The 17101-nt window shown below is 45.3% G+C and overlaps 1 protein-coding gene across 1 annotated transcript in view; it reads right to left on the bottom strand.

The window, feature by feature from the left end:
- The window catches only part of LOC311136226 (protein FAM222B-like), an 84424-nt gene that overhangs the window by 51869 nt on the left and 15454 nt on the right, over nucleotides 1-17101 (bottom strand). The window contains exon 2 of the mRNA XM_084170347.1: nucleotides 3119-3209. The gene's annotated coding sequence lies outside the window, so the exon portion shown is untranslated. The remainder of the gene's footprint in view (nucleotides 1-3118; nucleotides 3210-17101) is intronic.

Genomic DNA, 17101 nt, shown 5'->3' with positions numbered 1-17101 from the left:
ATAGGGTGCCATTTCAGACCCAGCCTGAGTGTGGAGAGAGCCGAGCTAATGCGCAACAGCATTGTTCCAGGCGGGCTAGCGTAGCAGCATAGGGAAATGAAGATGGAGTGGCTTGATTTCATTTATGAGCAGGTGCATCCATTTTGTGCTGCTCTTCCCCTGCCTCGCTCGCTCTCAGTCAAGTGCTTATCAGAAATTGGACACTCCGGTGAGAAATTGAGCCTGCGATTAAAGGGAGAAAGAGGAAAGCTTTTAAAGTGCTGCTGATTGGGATCCCAGGCTGTCCTCACATAGGAATCAGAGGTGGGGTTGTGTGTGTGTGTGTACGCATGTGGGACAGTGGTTACTGACACCCCCCTCTCTCTCCAGGTGTTCCAACGTCTAGCATTTCTGCTCCGAGTGCTCAGCAAACAGATCCAAATCAATGCAGCTGTTCCTTGCTCTGAGGACAGACACACTCACTTAACACACATACACACACTCGTGAGAGGAGACTCAGTCATAGGTCAGCAGCAGCACCAGGGTGTCAGGCGGCTTGATTTAGGAGGAGGGTCACTGCAGTTCCAGTAGTCTGAGCTGTGGGAGCGCCAAGGCCATTAAATCATCCTAAAAGGGCTTAACACAACCAGCCACAGAACTGAGCAGAGCACCGCCGCCCTCAGTCTGGCTTGGAACATTTATCCACAGCGCCATTAAACTATCCTGGTCTCTTACACATATAGCCTAAATACACACAGACACACACCAAAATGTGGTGAGAGACCTGGCCTACCCTGCCCTGCCCTCCCTGTATACCAGGCCCCTTTTCCCTCCATGTACTGGATTTCCTGGTCGATACAACCAGAAAGCCCAAACAATTATATTTTCTGTCCATGTACAGCAGCAGGTAAGGTCAGCTCAATGGCAACGCTGACATTCAGTCTGGGCCCCACAGAGAGCCAGAACCCCTCACATCAATACAGGGCCTGTCTGGGATAAAAGAGATCATTCTCTCTGGGACAGGGTGTCTAAAGGTGTGTAGCCAGGGGCAGAGAGAGCGGTGGACATTTGGGATGCCTTCATGTCCTCTGTGTGTGTGTGTGTGTGCGCGCATGCGTGTCCCACTTCAGTGTGAGCCAGCCCCCAGCCAGCTAACCGTTCTCTCAGAGGGGAGCCAGGCAAACACAGCGCCGGCACGGCAAACATCTCACCCCTGTGTCTGCATGGGAATATCTGGCCCTCCCAGGCTCACACAGCAGCAGCCCTGGCCAAAGCACACCGCACTGCCCATCCATCTGTCTGTCTAAAGCCAAAGCATACCACACTCTGTGTCTCCCAAATACAGTCAGCACGTCTCTGCCCTTGCCACTCACTGGGAGAGGGAGGGGAGGAAGCATGGTCTGCATGGCAAATACCAGATTGTCAAAAATATTCATATTTATTGAGATATTATTCCCAAAGAACTAGGAATACACCAGTTATGGTTAAAATGAGCAACACACACTCTTGCATCATGCCTTCTCGAACTACTTAACTCACACAGCCATCTTTCCTCTAGCTGTCCAATGGTTAAAGACTGATGAGGCCCGCTCAAAGGTTTATGCAATTGAACGCAACATTAATGCACCCGGCAGCAAATTTTTTGCCAGTGACCCTCTTTCCCCTGCAAAAAGGCCGGAGGCATCAGTCAGGCTGAGATAGCAGACTTGAGCTGATGAAGGGAGGGGACTTTGGATGGAGCAGCCTAATGATAAATGGATCTCTCAGTTATGGCTTGGCTAGAACAGCCCAGACCCGACCAGGGCAGCTCAGAGAACAAATTACCTTTAACAAAGTCGACATGAACTGAACACCACCTCAATATCAACACTTCACAAACAATATCATTTTAACTCGGCTTATATAGGCCTACAGGACAGTGTGTACTAGGCCTATTTAAAGTAAATCTGCTGTTGATGTGCACAAGTGGTTATTTCATGTGAACTATTTAGCAGAAATGAGAGACATGGCTTGCACTAACCATCCCATCACTATTCCAGCTGCCATGACATGGCTGCACTCCCTCTCCACCTTCAGGAGATCTGCTAGTCAGGGCTAATTGGGGTCTCTAAAGAGCAGACCCATCGGCCCCCCACACACTGCACTGAGGGAGAGAGTATGGAGGTGAGAGCGGAAGAGGTGGGGGGGGGGGGGAGAGACGGGTGGTACTGGGTAAAGTAATCCTCAGGGCAGGGTGTGGATGGCTGAGCTGTTATACCCTGTTTTGCTCCCTCTCTGTCACATGGGAGAGGCAGGCAGCAGGCAGTGATACAGGTGATTTTGTGAGGAGTCAGGAAGGGTGCAGGGTGGCTTACAACAGCCTGCTGGCCTTAGCAACAGACTAGACATCCATATGGAGTGCCACTGATAAGGCCTAGCTAGTATTTTCATTCAGCTGGAGCACTGAATAATGGGAAAAGGAAAAAACATTGGTGCCAGGGAAAGGGCACAGTCAAATACACTCCACATAAAAAACAACTTATACCATGTGTAGGTGGAGGTACGAGTTAGAAGATGTTAGTAAAAACATCAAAGCGTGCGTATTACAGATGCAGGGAATGAGACTGAATGACAAATTAGTTTGCGGGGGTTTATAGAGAGGGGTCTGCAATTAATTTGCTAATCCATCAATCTAACTGTGTGTGCCTCATCTTACAAGTAGAGAGATGAGTGGACTGCTGCTGCTAAAAAAAAGAAGAAAAAAAAGAGTGCTGTTCTGGGTGCGTGTGATTCTCTTAGGAAGCAGTGAGGCCACGGCCCTTTGCCCTAAAAGCCTGGCCCAGGCTGTTGAATGGTTCAGCCCTTCACACAATTTAAAACTACGTTTGATTAACCCCAGAACTCAAATTATGCATTTAAGCTATTAGTTCATTGTGCTGCAGTATGTGGGTGGTGATATGGTGATACAGAGCGTGTGTGTGTGAGTTCGAGAGAGAGCTGTAAAAAAAAAAAAAACAGTCCATTCGGGGGAAATATAGAAGCTAAAAGGACAGGTTTGTTGTTCTTTCAAAACCAGCTGTCGCTAGCAATCAAAGGTCATTAGTTCAGAGAAGAAGAGAAGAGCAACAGACAGTAGCAATAGATAGTCAATCAGCAGTACCTTCATGTATTAGCGCCTACATACCACAGTGGTATGATGGTTCCTGCCAGCTTCATGGGAGTAGTACGGAACTTAAGGCAGGTACTCCTCCCTGAGTGGAAAGAAGATTGCCAGAAAGATTAACCTAGCTTCCTTTTATAGCCCCTAACAAGAGGTAAAAATCACACATTACAGGCAGCTACGCTAAACTGCCTCCTCACAGTAATTAGATGAGGAATATGACTGTCTTTTTCCCCTCTGTGTTCACACTACTGTTGATCAAAGCCCTAATTATGGCATCAGTGGTGTGTGTTGGCAAAATCGAGATCTCCCTATAGGACAGGAGCCTGTGAGGCCCAATTCCTCTCTCTATACAAAAGGAAAAACAGACACAGTGGAGTGGGACTATCAATGCTTGACACCAAGTAGGCTTAACAACAGACAAAATAAAACATTCAGGAGAAAAAGTTATCCATCAACTGCACATTGTGAAAATAAACTGTTACAAGAGTAAGACAGACAACTGTTTGGACACCTACACATTATAGGTTTTTCTTTATTTTTACTATTTTCTACATTGTAGAATAATAGTGAAGACATCAAAACTATGGAATAACACATATGGAATCATGTAGTAACAAAAAAGTGTTAAACAAATCAAAATATATTTTATATTTGAGATTCTTCAAATAGCCACCCTTTGCCTTGATGACAGCTTTGCACACTCTTGGCATTCTCTCAACCAGCTTCACCTGGAATGCTTTTCCAACAGTCTTGAGGGAGTTCTCGCATATGCTGACCACTTGTTGGTTGCTTTTCCTTCACTCTGCCATCCGACTCATCCCAAACCATCTCAATTGGGTTGAGGTCGGGGGATTGTGGAGGCCAGGTCATCTGATGCGGCACTCCATCACTCTCCTTCTTGGTAAAATAGCCCTTACACAGCCTGGAGGTGTATTGGGTCATTGTCCTGTTGAAAAACGAATGATAGTGGGACTACGCCCAAACCAGATGGGATGGCGTATCGCTGCAGAATGCGGTGGTAGCCATGCTGGTTAAGTGTGCCTTGAATTCTAAATAAATCACTGACAGTGTCACCAGCAAAGCACCCCCACACCTACTCCATGCTTCATGGTGGGAACCACACATGCAGAGATCATCCGCTCACCTACTCTGCGTCTCACAAAGACACGGCGGTTGGAACCAAAAATCTCAAATTGTACACATTTCCACCGGTCTAATGTCCATTGCTCGTGTTTCTTGGCCCAAGCTAGTCTCTTCTTATTATTGGTGTCCTTTAGTAGTGGTTTCTTTGCAGCAATTCGACCATGAAGGCCTGATTCACGCAGACTCCTCTGAACAGTTGATGTGTCTGTTACTTGAACTCTGTGAAGCATTTATTTGGGCTGCAATTTCTGAGGCTGGTAACTTATCCTCCGGAGCAGAGGTAACTCTGGGTCTTCCTTTCCTGTGGCGGTCCTCATGAGAGCCAGTTTCATCATAGCGCTTGTAGGGGTGGGCGGTATACCGGTATGAACGTAAATACCGGTATGACGTTGTGCCATGATATGGATTTTGCCATCTCGTGCATATCATGATAAATGAATGTATGAAATAGGGCGTTTTTGTTTCGTTCAAAATTTCTGTAGAGTGATACAGCCTAGTGAGCTAGTTCAAATTGTTTATTTTACTAGAAACATAACCTTTTTTAGCAAAGAAAAAAACTAGAAGCATGGACGTTACGCGCGATCTACCTGCCAATCAAAGTCAACAAACAAGCATGCACAACTGCAGAGTATGCGAACATTTAGTGAAGTAAACTCCTTTCGTTGGCAAAAGTGTCTGAAAAATCAAGCATTGAGGATGACTGAAGACAAGGAAAATAACGCTATTGAGGTTGATTTGCAGGACGACAAACAATTGGTAAAAAAATTAAATAAAAGGGGGCCTCCTCTGTCGTTTGGAACTGACAAGAAGAGCAAGAAGTGGAATGAGATAACGAGTGCAATTACGTATCACATAGAGAAAGACATGGAATCAATTCAAACTGTGGAGATAGACGGTTTCAGAAAGTTGATTCGAACTCTAGATACGAGATCCCGAGCCGTAAATACTTCAGCAAAACATGTCTGCCAGAACTCTACACAGAATGTCGGGACAGAGTTGTCAACGAAATCCGTAACACTGCATTCTCTACCACCACTGTCAACTTATAAATTAAATAAATTAAATTGGTAATTTAGCAGACGCTCTTATCCAGAGCGACTTACAGGAGCAATTAGGGTTAAGTGCCTTGCTCAAGGGCACATAGACAGATTTTTCACCTAGTCGGCTCGGGGATTAGAACCAGCGACCTTTCGGTTACTGGTACAACGCTCTTAACCACTAAGCTACCTGCCGCCCCTATAACTTATGGTCAAGCGGGACCACAGAGCTATACATTATCCTCACGATTCATTACATTGACGACAACTGGAAGCTGCGCTGCAAATGCCTTCAGACCTCTTATTTCCCAGACGACCACAACAGAGAAATAATTGCAGCTGGGCTGAGGGAGGCACTTTCATCCTGGGGCTTGAAAGAGTCGCGTCAAGTATGTATGACTACCGACAAAGCATTGGAGCGGAACAAAATGGACAAGTCTAGGGTGTTTCAGACACAGGCTACACATTGCTATTGGTAAGTTTCAACGTCCAAAACATAGAGCTAGGTAGAAAAATAACATCACTTAAAAACAACAATATAAAATGCAGAATAACTATTGTATTCCTCATCTCCTCTGTTTAAAGTTAGAGCTGACTACACTGCCTGATCCTTCTTATACATTAAGCCGGATATATACAGCTATGCAAATCTAGAATATTTGTAATTTGTAAATGTGTGCAATATCCAAACATTACATTGCTTTTATTTATAATTGATACATTAGCCAATGGTTTCAATATATGAATCTATCCTCTCCCTTTCAATAATAAATAGCCTACTCAAATGATCCCGTTTTCTAAAGCAACATAGCTCTCTTAATCACAACAGTTGTTTGTAAATCTATAGATGGATTACATTTGTAATCATGTCCAGTGTCCATGCTGTAAATTGTTGTAATTACAGCAGATGCTATGTTATTTCTGTGTCCAAAACGAACCTCGGGTTTCCCGGGCCACAGGAGTGTGCAAGAAAGTGGTCAGCACATTTTCCTATAGTTGGAGGAAGCAGAAGGCCCTGACAAGTGCACAGGATAAACTGAGCCTGCCCCTCTCCACAAGCTCATCACGGAATCCCCAACAAGGGAGTCCTGGAGCAGGAAAAGGCCACCACACAAGTCCATCACACAAGTCCTGGCAGCAGACAAAAAACACAGCACCTTGCACCCTCCTGGCAAGACATTGAGATCTTTGAATCTATCATGGCAGCACTTAAGCCCATCCAGGATTTCACAGATGCCCTGTCAGGAGAGACATATGTGAGTTTGTCCTATCTGAAGCCGGTCCTCCATTTGTTCAAGACGGAGGTTCTGAAATCAAATGAGGGCGAAGCCAAACTGACCGGAGAGATTAAGATGAGGGCCCTCAATTACCTGAATGACAAATACACCGACCCTGAAACAGATGAGCTGCTCACCATGGCTACCTTTCTGGACCCAAGGTTCAAGACCACCTACATGACCACTGAGAAGCTGATGGAGGTGAAGGTGAGAGCTGCCTCCGAGACAGAAGCCCTCCTGGTAGGGAACACAGCCGTGGGAGACTTCTCTTTTGAATAGGACCAGAGTGAGAGAGAGAAAGAAGCTGCCACTGCTCCACAATCAGCAAAGAAGTCCAAGAAGAGCCTTGGGAGCTTCTTTAAGAAAACCAGTAGTGCACCTGCCTTAAGAACCCAGAGACAGGTCATCGAGCAAGAGCTGGACAGCTACACTCTGAGGATGGCAGCAGACAGTGAGGCTGATCCTTTGGCGTGGTGGCGAGTTCACGCATCCAACTTCCCACAATTTAGTTGTCTGACAAATAAATACTTATGCATCCCTGCCACAAGTTCACCCTCTGGGAGAGCATTTAGCACCGGGGGCAATGTGGTCACATGCCACAGGGCAACTTTAAAGCCAGAAACTGTCAATAGGCTGGTGTTCCTGGCACGGAACTTGTGAAGAGGGAGGCAGTGAATTGTCACATGAACTGAGAAACATACAGACTGTCTGGTTAATGCTTGAAGTTAATTTGAAAAGGTTTACAACTTGAATTCATAATGACCGGTCTTATGCTGAAAAAAGACCACTTCTTATATTTGGCAGGAAAAAGTTTACATCCTGAGTACTTTAAATATTTTAATAAAATGTTACTGCATATTTATTTAACTCATATACCTTTGTGGTAAACCTGTGCAAACATGAAACAAACAGAAGTAAAACTAATAATAATTAAAAAAAATGTGCAATGCCCCCTTTTTGTTTCTAAAAGGTTAAAAGCAATATTTAGCCATTTATTAACTTTGAAGGGCTCATATTTTTTTTATTTTTTTTACAGTATATCGTGATATATCGTTATCGTCCGGACAGTGAAAAATATCGTGATATGAATTTTCTCATACAGCCCACCCCTAAGCGCTTGATGGTTTTTGCGACTGCAGTTGAAGAAACTTTCAAAAAGTTCTTGAAATTTTCCAGATTGACTGACCTTCATGTCTTAAAGAAATGGACTGTCATTTCTATTTGCTTATTTGAGCTGTTCTTGCCATAATATGGACTTGGTCTTTTACCAAATAGGGCTATCTTCTGTATACCACCCCTACCTTGTTACAACACGACTGATTGGCTCAAACGCATTAAGGAGGAAAGAAATTCCACAAATTAACTTTTAACAAGGCACACCTGTTAGGACTGAGCACGCCCCCATTCTCGTCGACGGGGCTGTAGTAGAACAGGTTGAGAGCTTCAGGTTCATTTGTGTACACATCACCAACAAACTATCATGGTCCAAACACACCAAGACAGTCGTGAAGAGGGCACGACAAAGCCTATACCCCCGCAGGAGACTGAAAAAATTTGGTATGGGTCCTCAAAAGGTTATACAGCTGCACCAGCAAGAGCATCCTGACTGGTTGCATCACTGCCTGGTATGGCAACTGCTCGGCCTCCGACCGCAAGGCACTATAGAGGGTAGTGCGTACGGCCCAGTACATCACTGGGGCCAAGCTTCCTGCCATCCAGGACCTCTATAGCAGGCGGTGTCAGAGGAAGGCCCTCAAAATTGTCAAAAGACTCCAACCATCCTAGTCAGAGTGTTCTCTCTGCTACCGCATGGCAAGCGGTACCGGAGCGCCTAGTCCAGGTCCAAAAGGCTTCTTAACAGCTTCTACTCCCAAGCCATAAGACTCCTGAACAGCTAATCATGGCTACCCGGACTATTTGCATTGTCCCCCCCACCCCACCCCCTCTTTTACGCTGCTGCTACTATTTATTATCTATGCATAGTCACTTTAACTCTACCCACATGTACATATTACCTCAACTAACCGGTGCCCCCGCACATTGACTCTGTACCGGTACCCCTTGTATATAACCTCCCTACTGTTATTTTATTTTACTGCTGCTCTTCAATAATTTTTTATTTAACACTTGTTATTCTTAAAACTGCATTGTTGGTTAAGGGCTTGTTGTATTTGGCATATGTGGCAAATAACATTTGATTTGAATTTAAATGCATTCCAGGTGACTACCTCATGAAGCTGGTTGAGAGAATGCCAAGAGTGTGCAAAGCTGTCATCAAGGCAAAGGGTGGCTACTTTGAAGAATCTCAAATATAAAATATATTTTGATTTGTTTAACACTTTTTTGGTTACTACACGATTCCATGTGTTATTTCATAGTTTTGATGTCTTCACTATTATTCTACATTGTAGAAAATAGTAAAAATAAAGAAAAACCCTGGAATGAGTAGGGGTGTCCAAATTTTTGACTGGTCCGGTGTGCACACACAGCAAAAAAAAGAAACGTCCTCTCACTGTCAACTGCGTTTATTTTCAGCAAACTTAACATGTGTCAATATACACTGCTCAAAAAAATTAAGGGAACACTTAAACAACACAATGTAACTCCAAGTCAATCACACTTCTGTGAAATCAAACTGTCCACTTAGGAAGCAACACTGATTGACAATAAATTTCACATGCTGTTGTGGAAATGGAATAGACAACAGGTGGAAATTATAGGCAATTAGCTTCCTGGCTGATGTTCTGGTCACTTTTGAATGCTGGCGGTGCTTTCACTCTATTGGTAGCATGAGACGGAGTCTACAACCCACACAAGTGGCTCAGGTAGTGCAGCTCATCCAGGATGGCACATCAATGCGAGCTGTGGCAAGAAGGTTTGCTGTGTCTGTCAGCGTAGTGTCCAGAGCATGGAGGCGCTACCAGGAGACAGGCCAGTACATCAGGAGACGTGGAGGAGGCCGTAGGAGGGCAACAACCCAGCAGCAGGACTGCTACCTCCGCCTTTGTGCAAGGAGGAGCAGGAGGAGCACTGCCAGAGCCCTGCAAAATGACCTCCAGCAGGCCACAAATGTGCATGTGTCTGCTCAAACGGTCAGAAACAGACTCCTTGAGGGTGGTATGAGAGCCCGACGTCCACAGGTGGGGGTTGTGCTTACAGCCCAACACCGTGCAGGACGTTTGGCAATTTCGCCACTGGCGCACTGTGCTCTTCACAGATGAAAGCAGGTTCACACTGAGCACATGTGACAGACGTGACAGAGTCTGGAGACGCCGTGGAGAACGTTCTGCTGCCTGCAACATCCTCCAGCATGACCGGTTTGGCGGTGGGTCAGTCATGGTGTGGGGTGGCATTTCTTTGGCGAGCACATGGAGGGCTGTGCGGCCCCCCAGAGGTAGCCTGACTGCCATTAGGTACCGAGATGAGATCCTCAGACCCCTCGTGAGACCATATGCTGGTGCGGTTGGCCCTGGGTTCCTCCTAATGCAAGACAATGCTAGACCTCATGTGGCTGGAGTGTGTCAGCAGTTCCTGCAAGAGGAAGGCGTTGATGCTATGGACTGGCCCGCCCGTTCCCCAGACCTGAATCCAATTGAGCACATCTGGGACATCATGTCTCGCTCCATCCACCAACGCCACTTTGCACCAGACTGTCCAGGAGTTGGCGGATGCTTTAGTCCAGGTCTGGGAGGAGATCCCTCAGGAGACCATCCGCCACCTCATCAGGAGCATGCCCAGGCGTTGTAGGGAGGTCATACAGGCACGTGGAGGCCACACACACTACTGAGCCTCATTTTGACTTGTTTTAAGGACATTACATCAAAGTTGGATCAGCCTGTAGTGTGGTTTTTCACTTTAATTTTGAGGGTGACTCCAAATCCAGACCTCCATGGGTTGATACATTTGATTTCCATTGATCATTTGTGTGTGATTTTGTTGTCAGCACATTCAACGATGTAAAGAAAAAAGTATTTAATAAGATTATTTCATTCATTCAGATCTAGGATGTGTTGTTTAAGTGTTCCCTTAATTTTTTTGAGCAGTGTATATAAGATTCAACAACTGAGACATAAACTGAACAAGTTCCACAGACATGTGACTAACAGAAATTGAATAATGTGTCCCTGAACAAAAGGGGGGGTCAAAATCAAAGAACAGTCAGTATCTGGTGTGGCCACCAGCTGCATTAAGTACTGCAGTGCATATCTCCTCCTCATGGACTGCACCAGATTTGCCAGTTCTTGCTGTGAGAGGTTACCCCACTCTTCCACCAAGGCACCTGCAAGTTCCCTGACATTACTGGGGGGAATGGCCCTAGCCCTCACCCTCCGATCCAACAGGTCCCAGACGTGCTCAATGGGATTGAGATCCGGGCTCTTCGCTGACCATGGCAGAACACTGACATTCCTGTCTTGCAGGAAATCACGCACAGAACGAGCAGTATGGCTGGTGACATTGTCATGCTGGAGGGTCATGTCAGGATGAGCCTGCAGGAAGGGTACCACATGAGGGAGGAGGATGTCTTCCCTGTAACGCACAGCGTTGAGATTGCCTGCAATGACAAAAAGATCAGTCCGATGATGCTGTGACACACCGCCCAAGACCATGACGGACCCTCCACCTCCAAATCGTTCCCGCTCCAGAGTACAGGCCTCGTGTAATGCTCATTCCTTCGACGATAAATGCGAATCCGACCACCAACCCTGGTGAGACAAAACTGCGACTCGTCAGTGAAGAGCACTTTTTGCCAGTCCTGTCTGGTCCAGCGACGGTGGGTTTGTGGCCATAGGCGTCGTTGTTGCCGGTGATGTCTGGTGAGGACCTGCCTTACAACAGGCCTACAAGCCCTCAGTCCAGCATCTCTCAGCCTATTGCTGACAGTCTGAGCATTGATGGAGGGATTTTGTGTTTAACTCGGGCAGTTGTTGTTGCCATCCTGTACCTGTCCCGCAGGTGTGATGTTCGGATGTAACGATCCTGTGCAGGTGTTGTTACACGTGGTCTGCCACTGCGAGGACGATCAGCTGTCCATCCCGTCTCCCTGTAGCGCTGTCTTAGGCGTCTCACAGTACGGACATTGCAATTTATTTCCCTGGGCACATCTGCAGTCCTCATGCTTCCTTGCAGCATGCTTAAGGCACGTTCACACAGATGAGCAGGGACCCTGGGCATCTTTCTTTTGGTGTTTTTCAGAGTCAGTTGAAAGGCCTCTTTAGTGTCCTAAGTTTTCATAACTGTGACCTTAATTGCCTACTGTCTGTAAGCTGTTAGTTTCTTAACGACCGTTCCACAGGTGCATGTTCATTAATTGTTTATGGTTCATTGAACAAGCATGGGAAACAGTGTTTAAACCCTTTACAATGAAGATCTGTGAAGTTATTTTTACAAATTATCTTTGAAAGACAGGGTCCTGAAAAAGGGACATTTCTTTTTTTGCTGACACACACACACAGCCAGCCTACACAGTAATGGAGATGGGTGAGAGATAGTGGTGGTGAGAGAGAGGAGACAGCAATTCCTTCGAGAGCATCCTGACTGGTTGCATCACCGCCTGGTATGGCAACTGCTTGGCCTCCGACCGTAAGGCACTACAGAGGGTAGTGTGTACGGCCCAGTACATCACTGGGGCCAAGCTTCCTGCCATCCAGGACCTCTATACCAGGCGGTGTCAGAGGAAGGCCCTCAAAATTGTCAAAGACTCCAGCCACCCTAGTCATAGACAGTTCTCTCTGCTACCGCACGGCAAGCGGTACCGGAGTGCCAAGTCTAGGTCCAAAAGACTTCAACAGCTTCTACCCCCAAGCCATAAGACTCCTGAACAGCTAATCATGGCTACCTGGACTATTTGCACTGCCCCCCCTCACCCCATCTTTTTACGCTGCTGCTACTCTGTTCATTATTTATGCATAGTCACTAACTCTACCCACATGTACATATTACTTCAACTACCTCAACTAGCCGGTGCCCCCGCACATTGACTCTGCACCGGTACCCCCCTGTATATATAGCCTCCCTACTGTTATTTTATTTTACTTCTGCTCTTTTTTTCCCCTCAACACTTTGTTTTATTCTACTTTTTTATTAAAAATAAATGCACTGTTGGTTAAGGGCTGTAAGTAAGCATTTCACTGTAATGTCTGCACCTGTTGTATTCGGCGCATGTGGCCAATTTTTTTTTTTTTTGATTTGATTGACATTTTGAATGTTCTCCAGTATAGCTGTGAAACATCCCTGTGGAGTGAGACTGCCTATCCACTCTCCTCGATCCCTCCATCCCTTGTCAGCTGGTGGTGTTGATGTAGCTAGACCTTAACAGGGGCCTCATTTATCAACCGTGCATAAACGTCTTACTAAATTCTGGCGTATGTGGAGATTCTAGGATTTGAGTGCGCACGCAACATATACGCATGTTTCATTGATAAAATCAGAGCCTTATTATATTTGTGCGGTCGTGAACGAGCGCGACAACCCCGCCTGGAAAACACCCTCCATTCACCTTTTATTGGTAACAAAAACACCCTCATTTGCTGTATGATTTGGAGATGTTGGAACTGGGCCAAGATAGTTCCTAAACGAAAGTGCAATGGCAAATTTGATCACACATTTCTGTAGAGGTGTGGGCAGAATTTTGCAGTGGATTTTCCAAACAAAAAATGCATGCCGCCTAGCGAGTGCCAAACACTGGCCGCGCATTCTGCAAGATTGGTTGTCCTTTCGAACAACTTAAAAGTAAATGCTACAGCCCACACTTCAGTGCAAAATACTAATTGTTGTCCAATATTTTGTTTATCATTATTGTGCTTCCATCTCTTGCCTTGGTATAGGCTCTGAAATTAAGTAGGATATGATGTCGCGCTCCTAATACGCACAGCAATAGGCTACTGTAGCTTACCCATACTGTCAAATTTGCTACCTACCGGTCTATTTACTTTAGAGCATGCTTGGCTATTGAATGAGCGATTGATAAATGGTAGCCTACAATTTGTTGTGTAGCGGTAATAATTTAAAGCAGTTATGTCAGAAATTGATATTTCTTTCAATATGATTATGATTTAAGCCTATATAATAAAAGTAAAATATACATATTAAACGACATGCTGCTATGCGATTTCCTTACCAACGGCAAATGCATCCATTTTATCATTAGGCCTAAGTTTATGTTTTTATTAACTTACCATTATTATCATTCCTGTGCATCAAACACCTGCCATTTCCCTCAAAGTAAAAATAAGCCTATTTGCTTGCAATACAGTTGATCAACCTACTAGAAGTTGTGTGCACGCATTGTTTGAGATTTGATGGAGATACACACTTTCTAGTCAAGTTCAAAATGGATAAATACTAACCTTAGCGGGAAAACTGGCGCACGCAATGTTTAAAAGTATTTTTTGTGCGCACGCACCTTGATAAATGAGGGCCAGGCCTCTGGTCCCTGATGTGGTGAGAGCAGAGGGAAATGTACTATTAAGTACAGAAAGCTGACGCCGGCCTGGCCAACCCGTGCAACGAAATCCTGGATTGTCAAATACAGGAAGACTGATGATTCCCTGTGACTGAGCACACACACACACCGAGCACACTTTACACTCAGACAAGCACTTTAAAATGTGGCCCCGGACTTTCAAATTCCAGCCCCAGCAAGCCTCCATCTCAATCCACGGCATTCTGCTGCTGAATGAAGTGAAAGTACTTACTTCTGTAATGGGGCCATTTTTCTAAATGTGAGTAATACAAAAAGGATGTGCAGCAGCCGCTATACAACTACATGATAAAAGTTTACATTCTTGCTCTAATTCAATGCTTCCTTTGTAAACAACCCCCTCTTTTATGTGAGTACATGTAGGCTACACACACACACACACACAGTAGCCGGACGTAATGGACAATTTCATAATTCGCTCCAGAGCTCGACAAACGCAGACAAAGGAGGGAAATGGCAAGAGATACGCCAATCATTGATCACTGAAAGATTTCAGACAAAGGGAGTCCAAACAAAATGAGGCTGCTGCTTTTCTTCCCTGTGGCATGTTCCGTGTCACGCCACAGCTCCAGTACAACCAAATCCTCACAATAAAGGAAATCACTGACAAGACTCTCTCACAAGAGGTCTGACCCCATTTTAACGCCATACAGGTGGCATTGTGCTGCTAAAACAGGAAGCAAAAGCCCTTTTCAAAAGGATGTAGGACCAAGCTAGGAGGTTAAAACAGTGCTCTTTATAGTCCTATCTGTAAAGATAATTAATGCTACACAATAGGTGGCTCATAGGCGTGGTGGTTAGTGAGGAAAATGCAGCCTTACCTTCTCACAAGCAAAACAAGACTAAAATAGCGTGGCAGATTGAGATTGCACATCACATAATGCATTTTTATGCCCAGCTCCTCATGGGAAGAGAAAGCGTATGACCTAAAACTATTTCTAATATGGAAATGACACTACTTGAACACATCCGATTGCTTGCCGCGACTCGATTCAGAATAAATTGAACACTGATTGCCGTAGTTTTCTGGGTGATTTCCCTGGCTGGATTCTCTGGTATTCATGTCATACTGCTGCTGCTTAGCCTAGCGGACTACATCAACACTGACGACCTATGAACTATGTTTACAGCCAGCCAAACTCCCTCCCACAGAAACACCATCATCAGCCCTGCACTGCACTGCACACACACTCCAGGAAATGCAGCCAGCTGAAGAGGACAAAAACATGGGACTAGAGGAGACAAACATAAGCTAAGGTGGTTTGAGAAGTACCCTTGTTTACTACCTCTTTAGCAGGGGTGTCAAACTCATCCCATGGCGGGCCGAGGGTTTTTCCTTTAAATTAAGACCTTTCAAAACTTTTTCACCTCTTCCAGCATTGGGGAACATCCCGCACCCCACACGTCTATTTCTATGGGCACAAACTGTTCACACTCACATTTACATTTTACATTTTAGTCATTTAGCAGACGCTCTTATCCAGAGCGACTTACAGTTAGTGAGTGCATACATTTTTATTTTTTCTGTTTTTGTTTTTTTTGTTTCATACTGGCCCCCCGTGGGAATCGAACCCACAACCCTGGCGTTGCAAACGCCATGCTCTACCAACTGAGCTACATCCCTGCTGGCCATTCCCTCCCCTACCCTCCCCTACCCTGGGCCAATTGTGCGCCGCCCCATGGGTCTCCCGGTCGCGGCCGGCTACGACAGAGCCTGGATTCGAACCAGGATCTCTAGTGGCACAGCTAGCACTGCGATGCAGTGCCTTATACCACTGTGCCACTCGGGAGTCTACTGCACTGTTGGAGCTTGGAACACAAGTATTTCACTACACCCACAATAACATCTGCTAAATATGTGTATGTGACCAATTCAATTTGATTTTAAATGTAGCAGTTTTAAAGCTAATTTCCTTGCAATTCTATACACGTGTATTCATGTGATATTTGAGTGACAAAAAAATTACAACAATATCTATGGGCTAAAAAACCTAAATAAAATAACGTTAGCTGACATGGGCTAGTTGATCTGGACATTTCTGACAAGTTATAAATAGCTCTAAGGTATGCAATGACTAACATGACAAGAGGAACTGATGATGCACTACCCAATTTCGAAACTGCATTCTACTATTAAAACTTTCAAGGGTAAGTTTAAAGCCAGACTAAGTTCCTTTAAAAAAATTAAACCCGCGCCCCCCAGTTTGGGAACCACTGACCTAGACAACCAGGTGAGGGGAGTTCCTTACTAATTAGTGACCTTAATTAATCAATCAAGTACAAGGGTGGAGTGAAAACCAGCAGACACTCGGCCCTCCATGGAATGAGTTTGACACACGCTCTATAGGGTATTAAAACTAGTGCAGTGCATTTCACCCCAGTGCTGATTTCAGGCAGTATTTCAGGCAGTAGCCCAATTCAGCATGCAGTGCAGAGCAGACAGAGGCGCTGGCTGCTAAAGCCACCAGTCTGTGTACAGAGGGCTCAGTCTCTGACTGGTTACTGGCGTTTGGACAATGCAGGTGTCAGACAGAACACAACGCCTGTCTGGAATAGCAATTCAGCTGAGTGAATCTGCGGAGGGACTTGTTTAAAGTGGAGGTCGAACAAGAAGTGACAGTTGGATTTTACTGCTCTGACTGCGTGACAACCGTTGCTAATACTGCACGTTTTATATGGCTGTATTTCCTCCAGTCTGGCTCCTATGGCTGCTGTCCTCAAGCCTCTCTGACCATCGCCATCAGCAAAAAAAGAGAATCTGTCACTTTTTCTGAGTTGGAAACAAACAGCCATTGAATGACATGCACGAGATTACCCTGTGAAGGTCACAATTTACTCTAGCCTTTCAGCCCCCTTTCACAACAAAACACCAAGCCTTTTTTACGACAGAAAGAATGTCATCTGGCCATTTCCAAATCTCAAGGCATGGTGATACCGTTCACTATCAGCAACAATTGTCTCTAACAGGACCAGTGGGTTAGGCTGTATAAAGGCCTATATTCTGATTGGTTCTCTCTAACACAAGAACATACATTTTTTTGTC

Source organism: Coregonus lavaretus (assembly GCF_964263955.1).
Source record: "Coregonus lavaretus genome assembly, chromosome: 10".
NCBI classification, from domain to species: Eukaryota; Metazoa; Chordata; class Actinopteri; order Salmoniformes; family Salmonidae; genus Coregonus; species Coregonus lavaretus.
The sequence above is the reverse complement of the archived record's forward strand: the minus strand, read 5'-3'. Positions and strand labels throughout refer to the sequence as shown.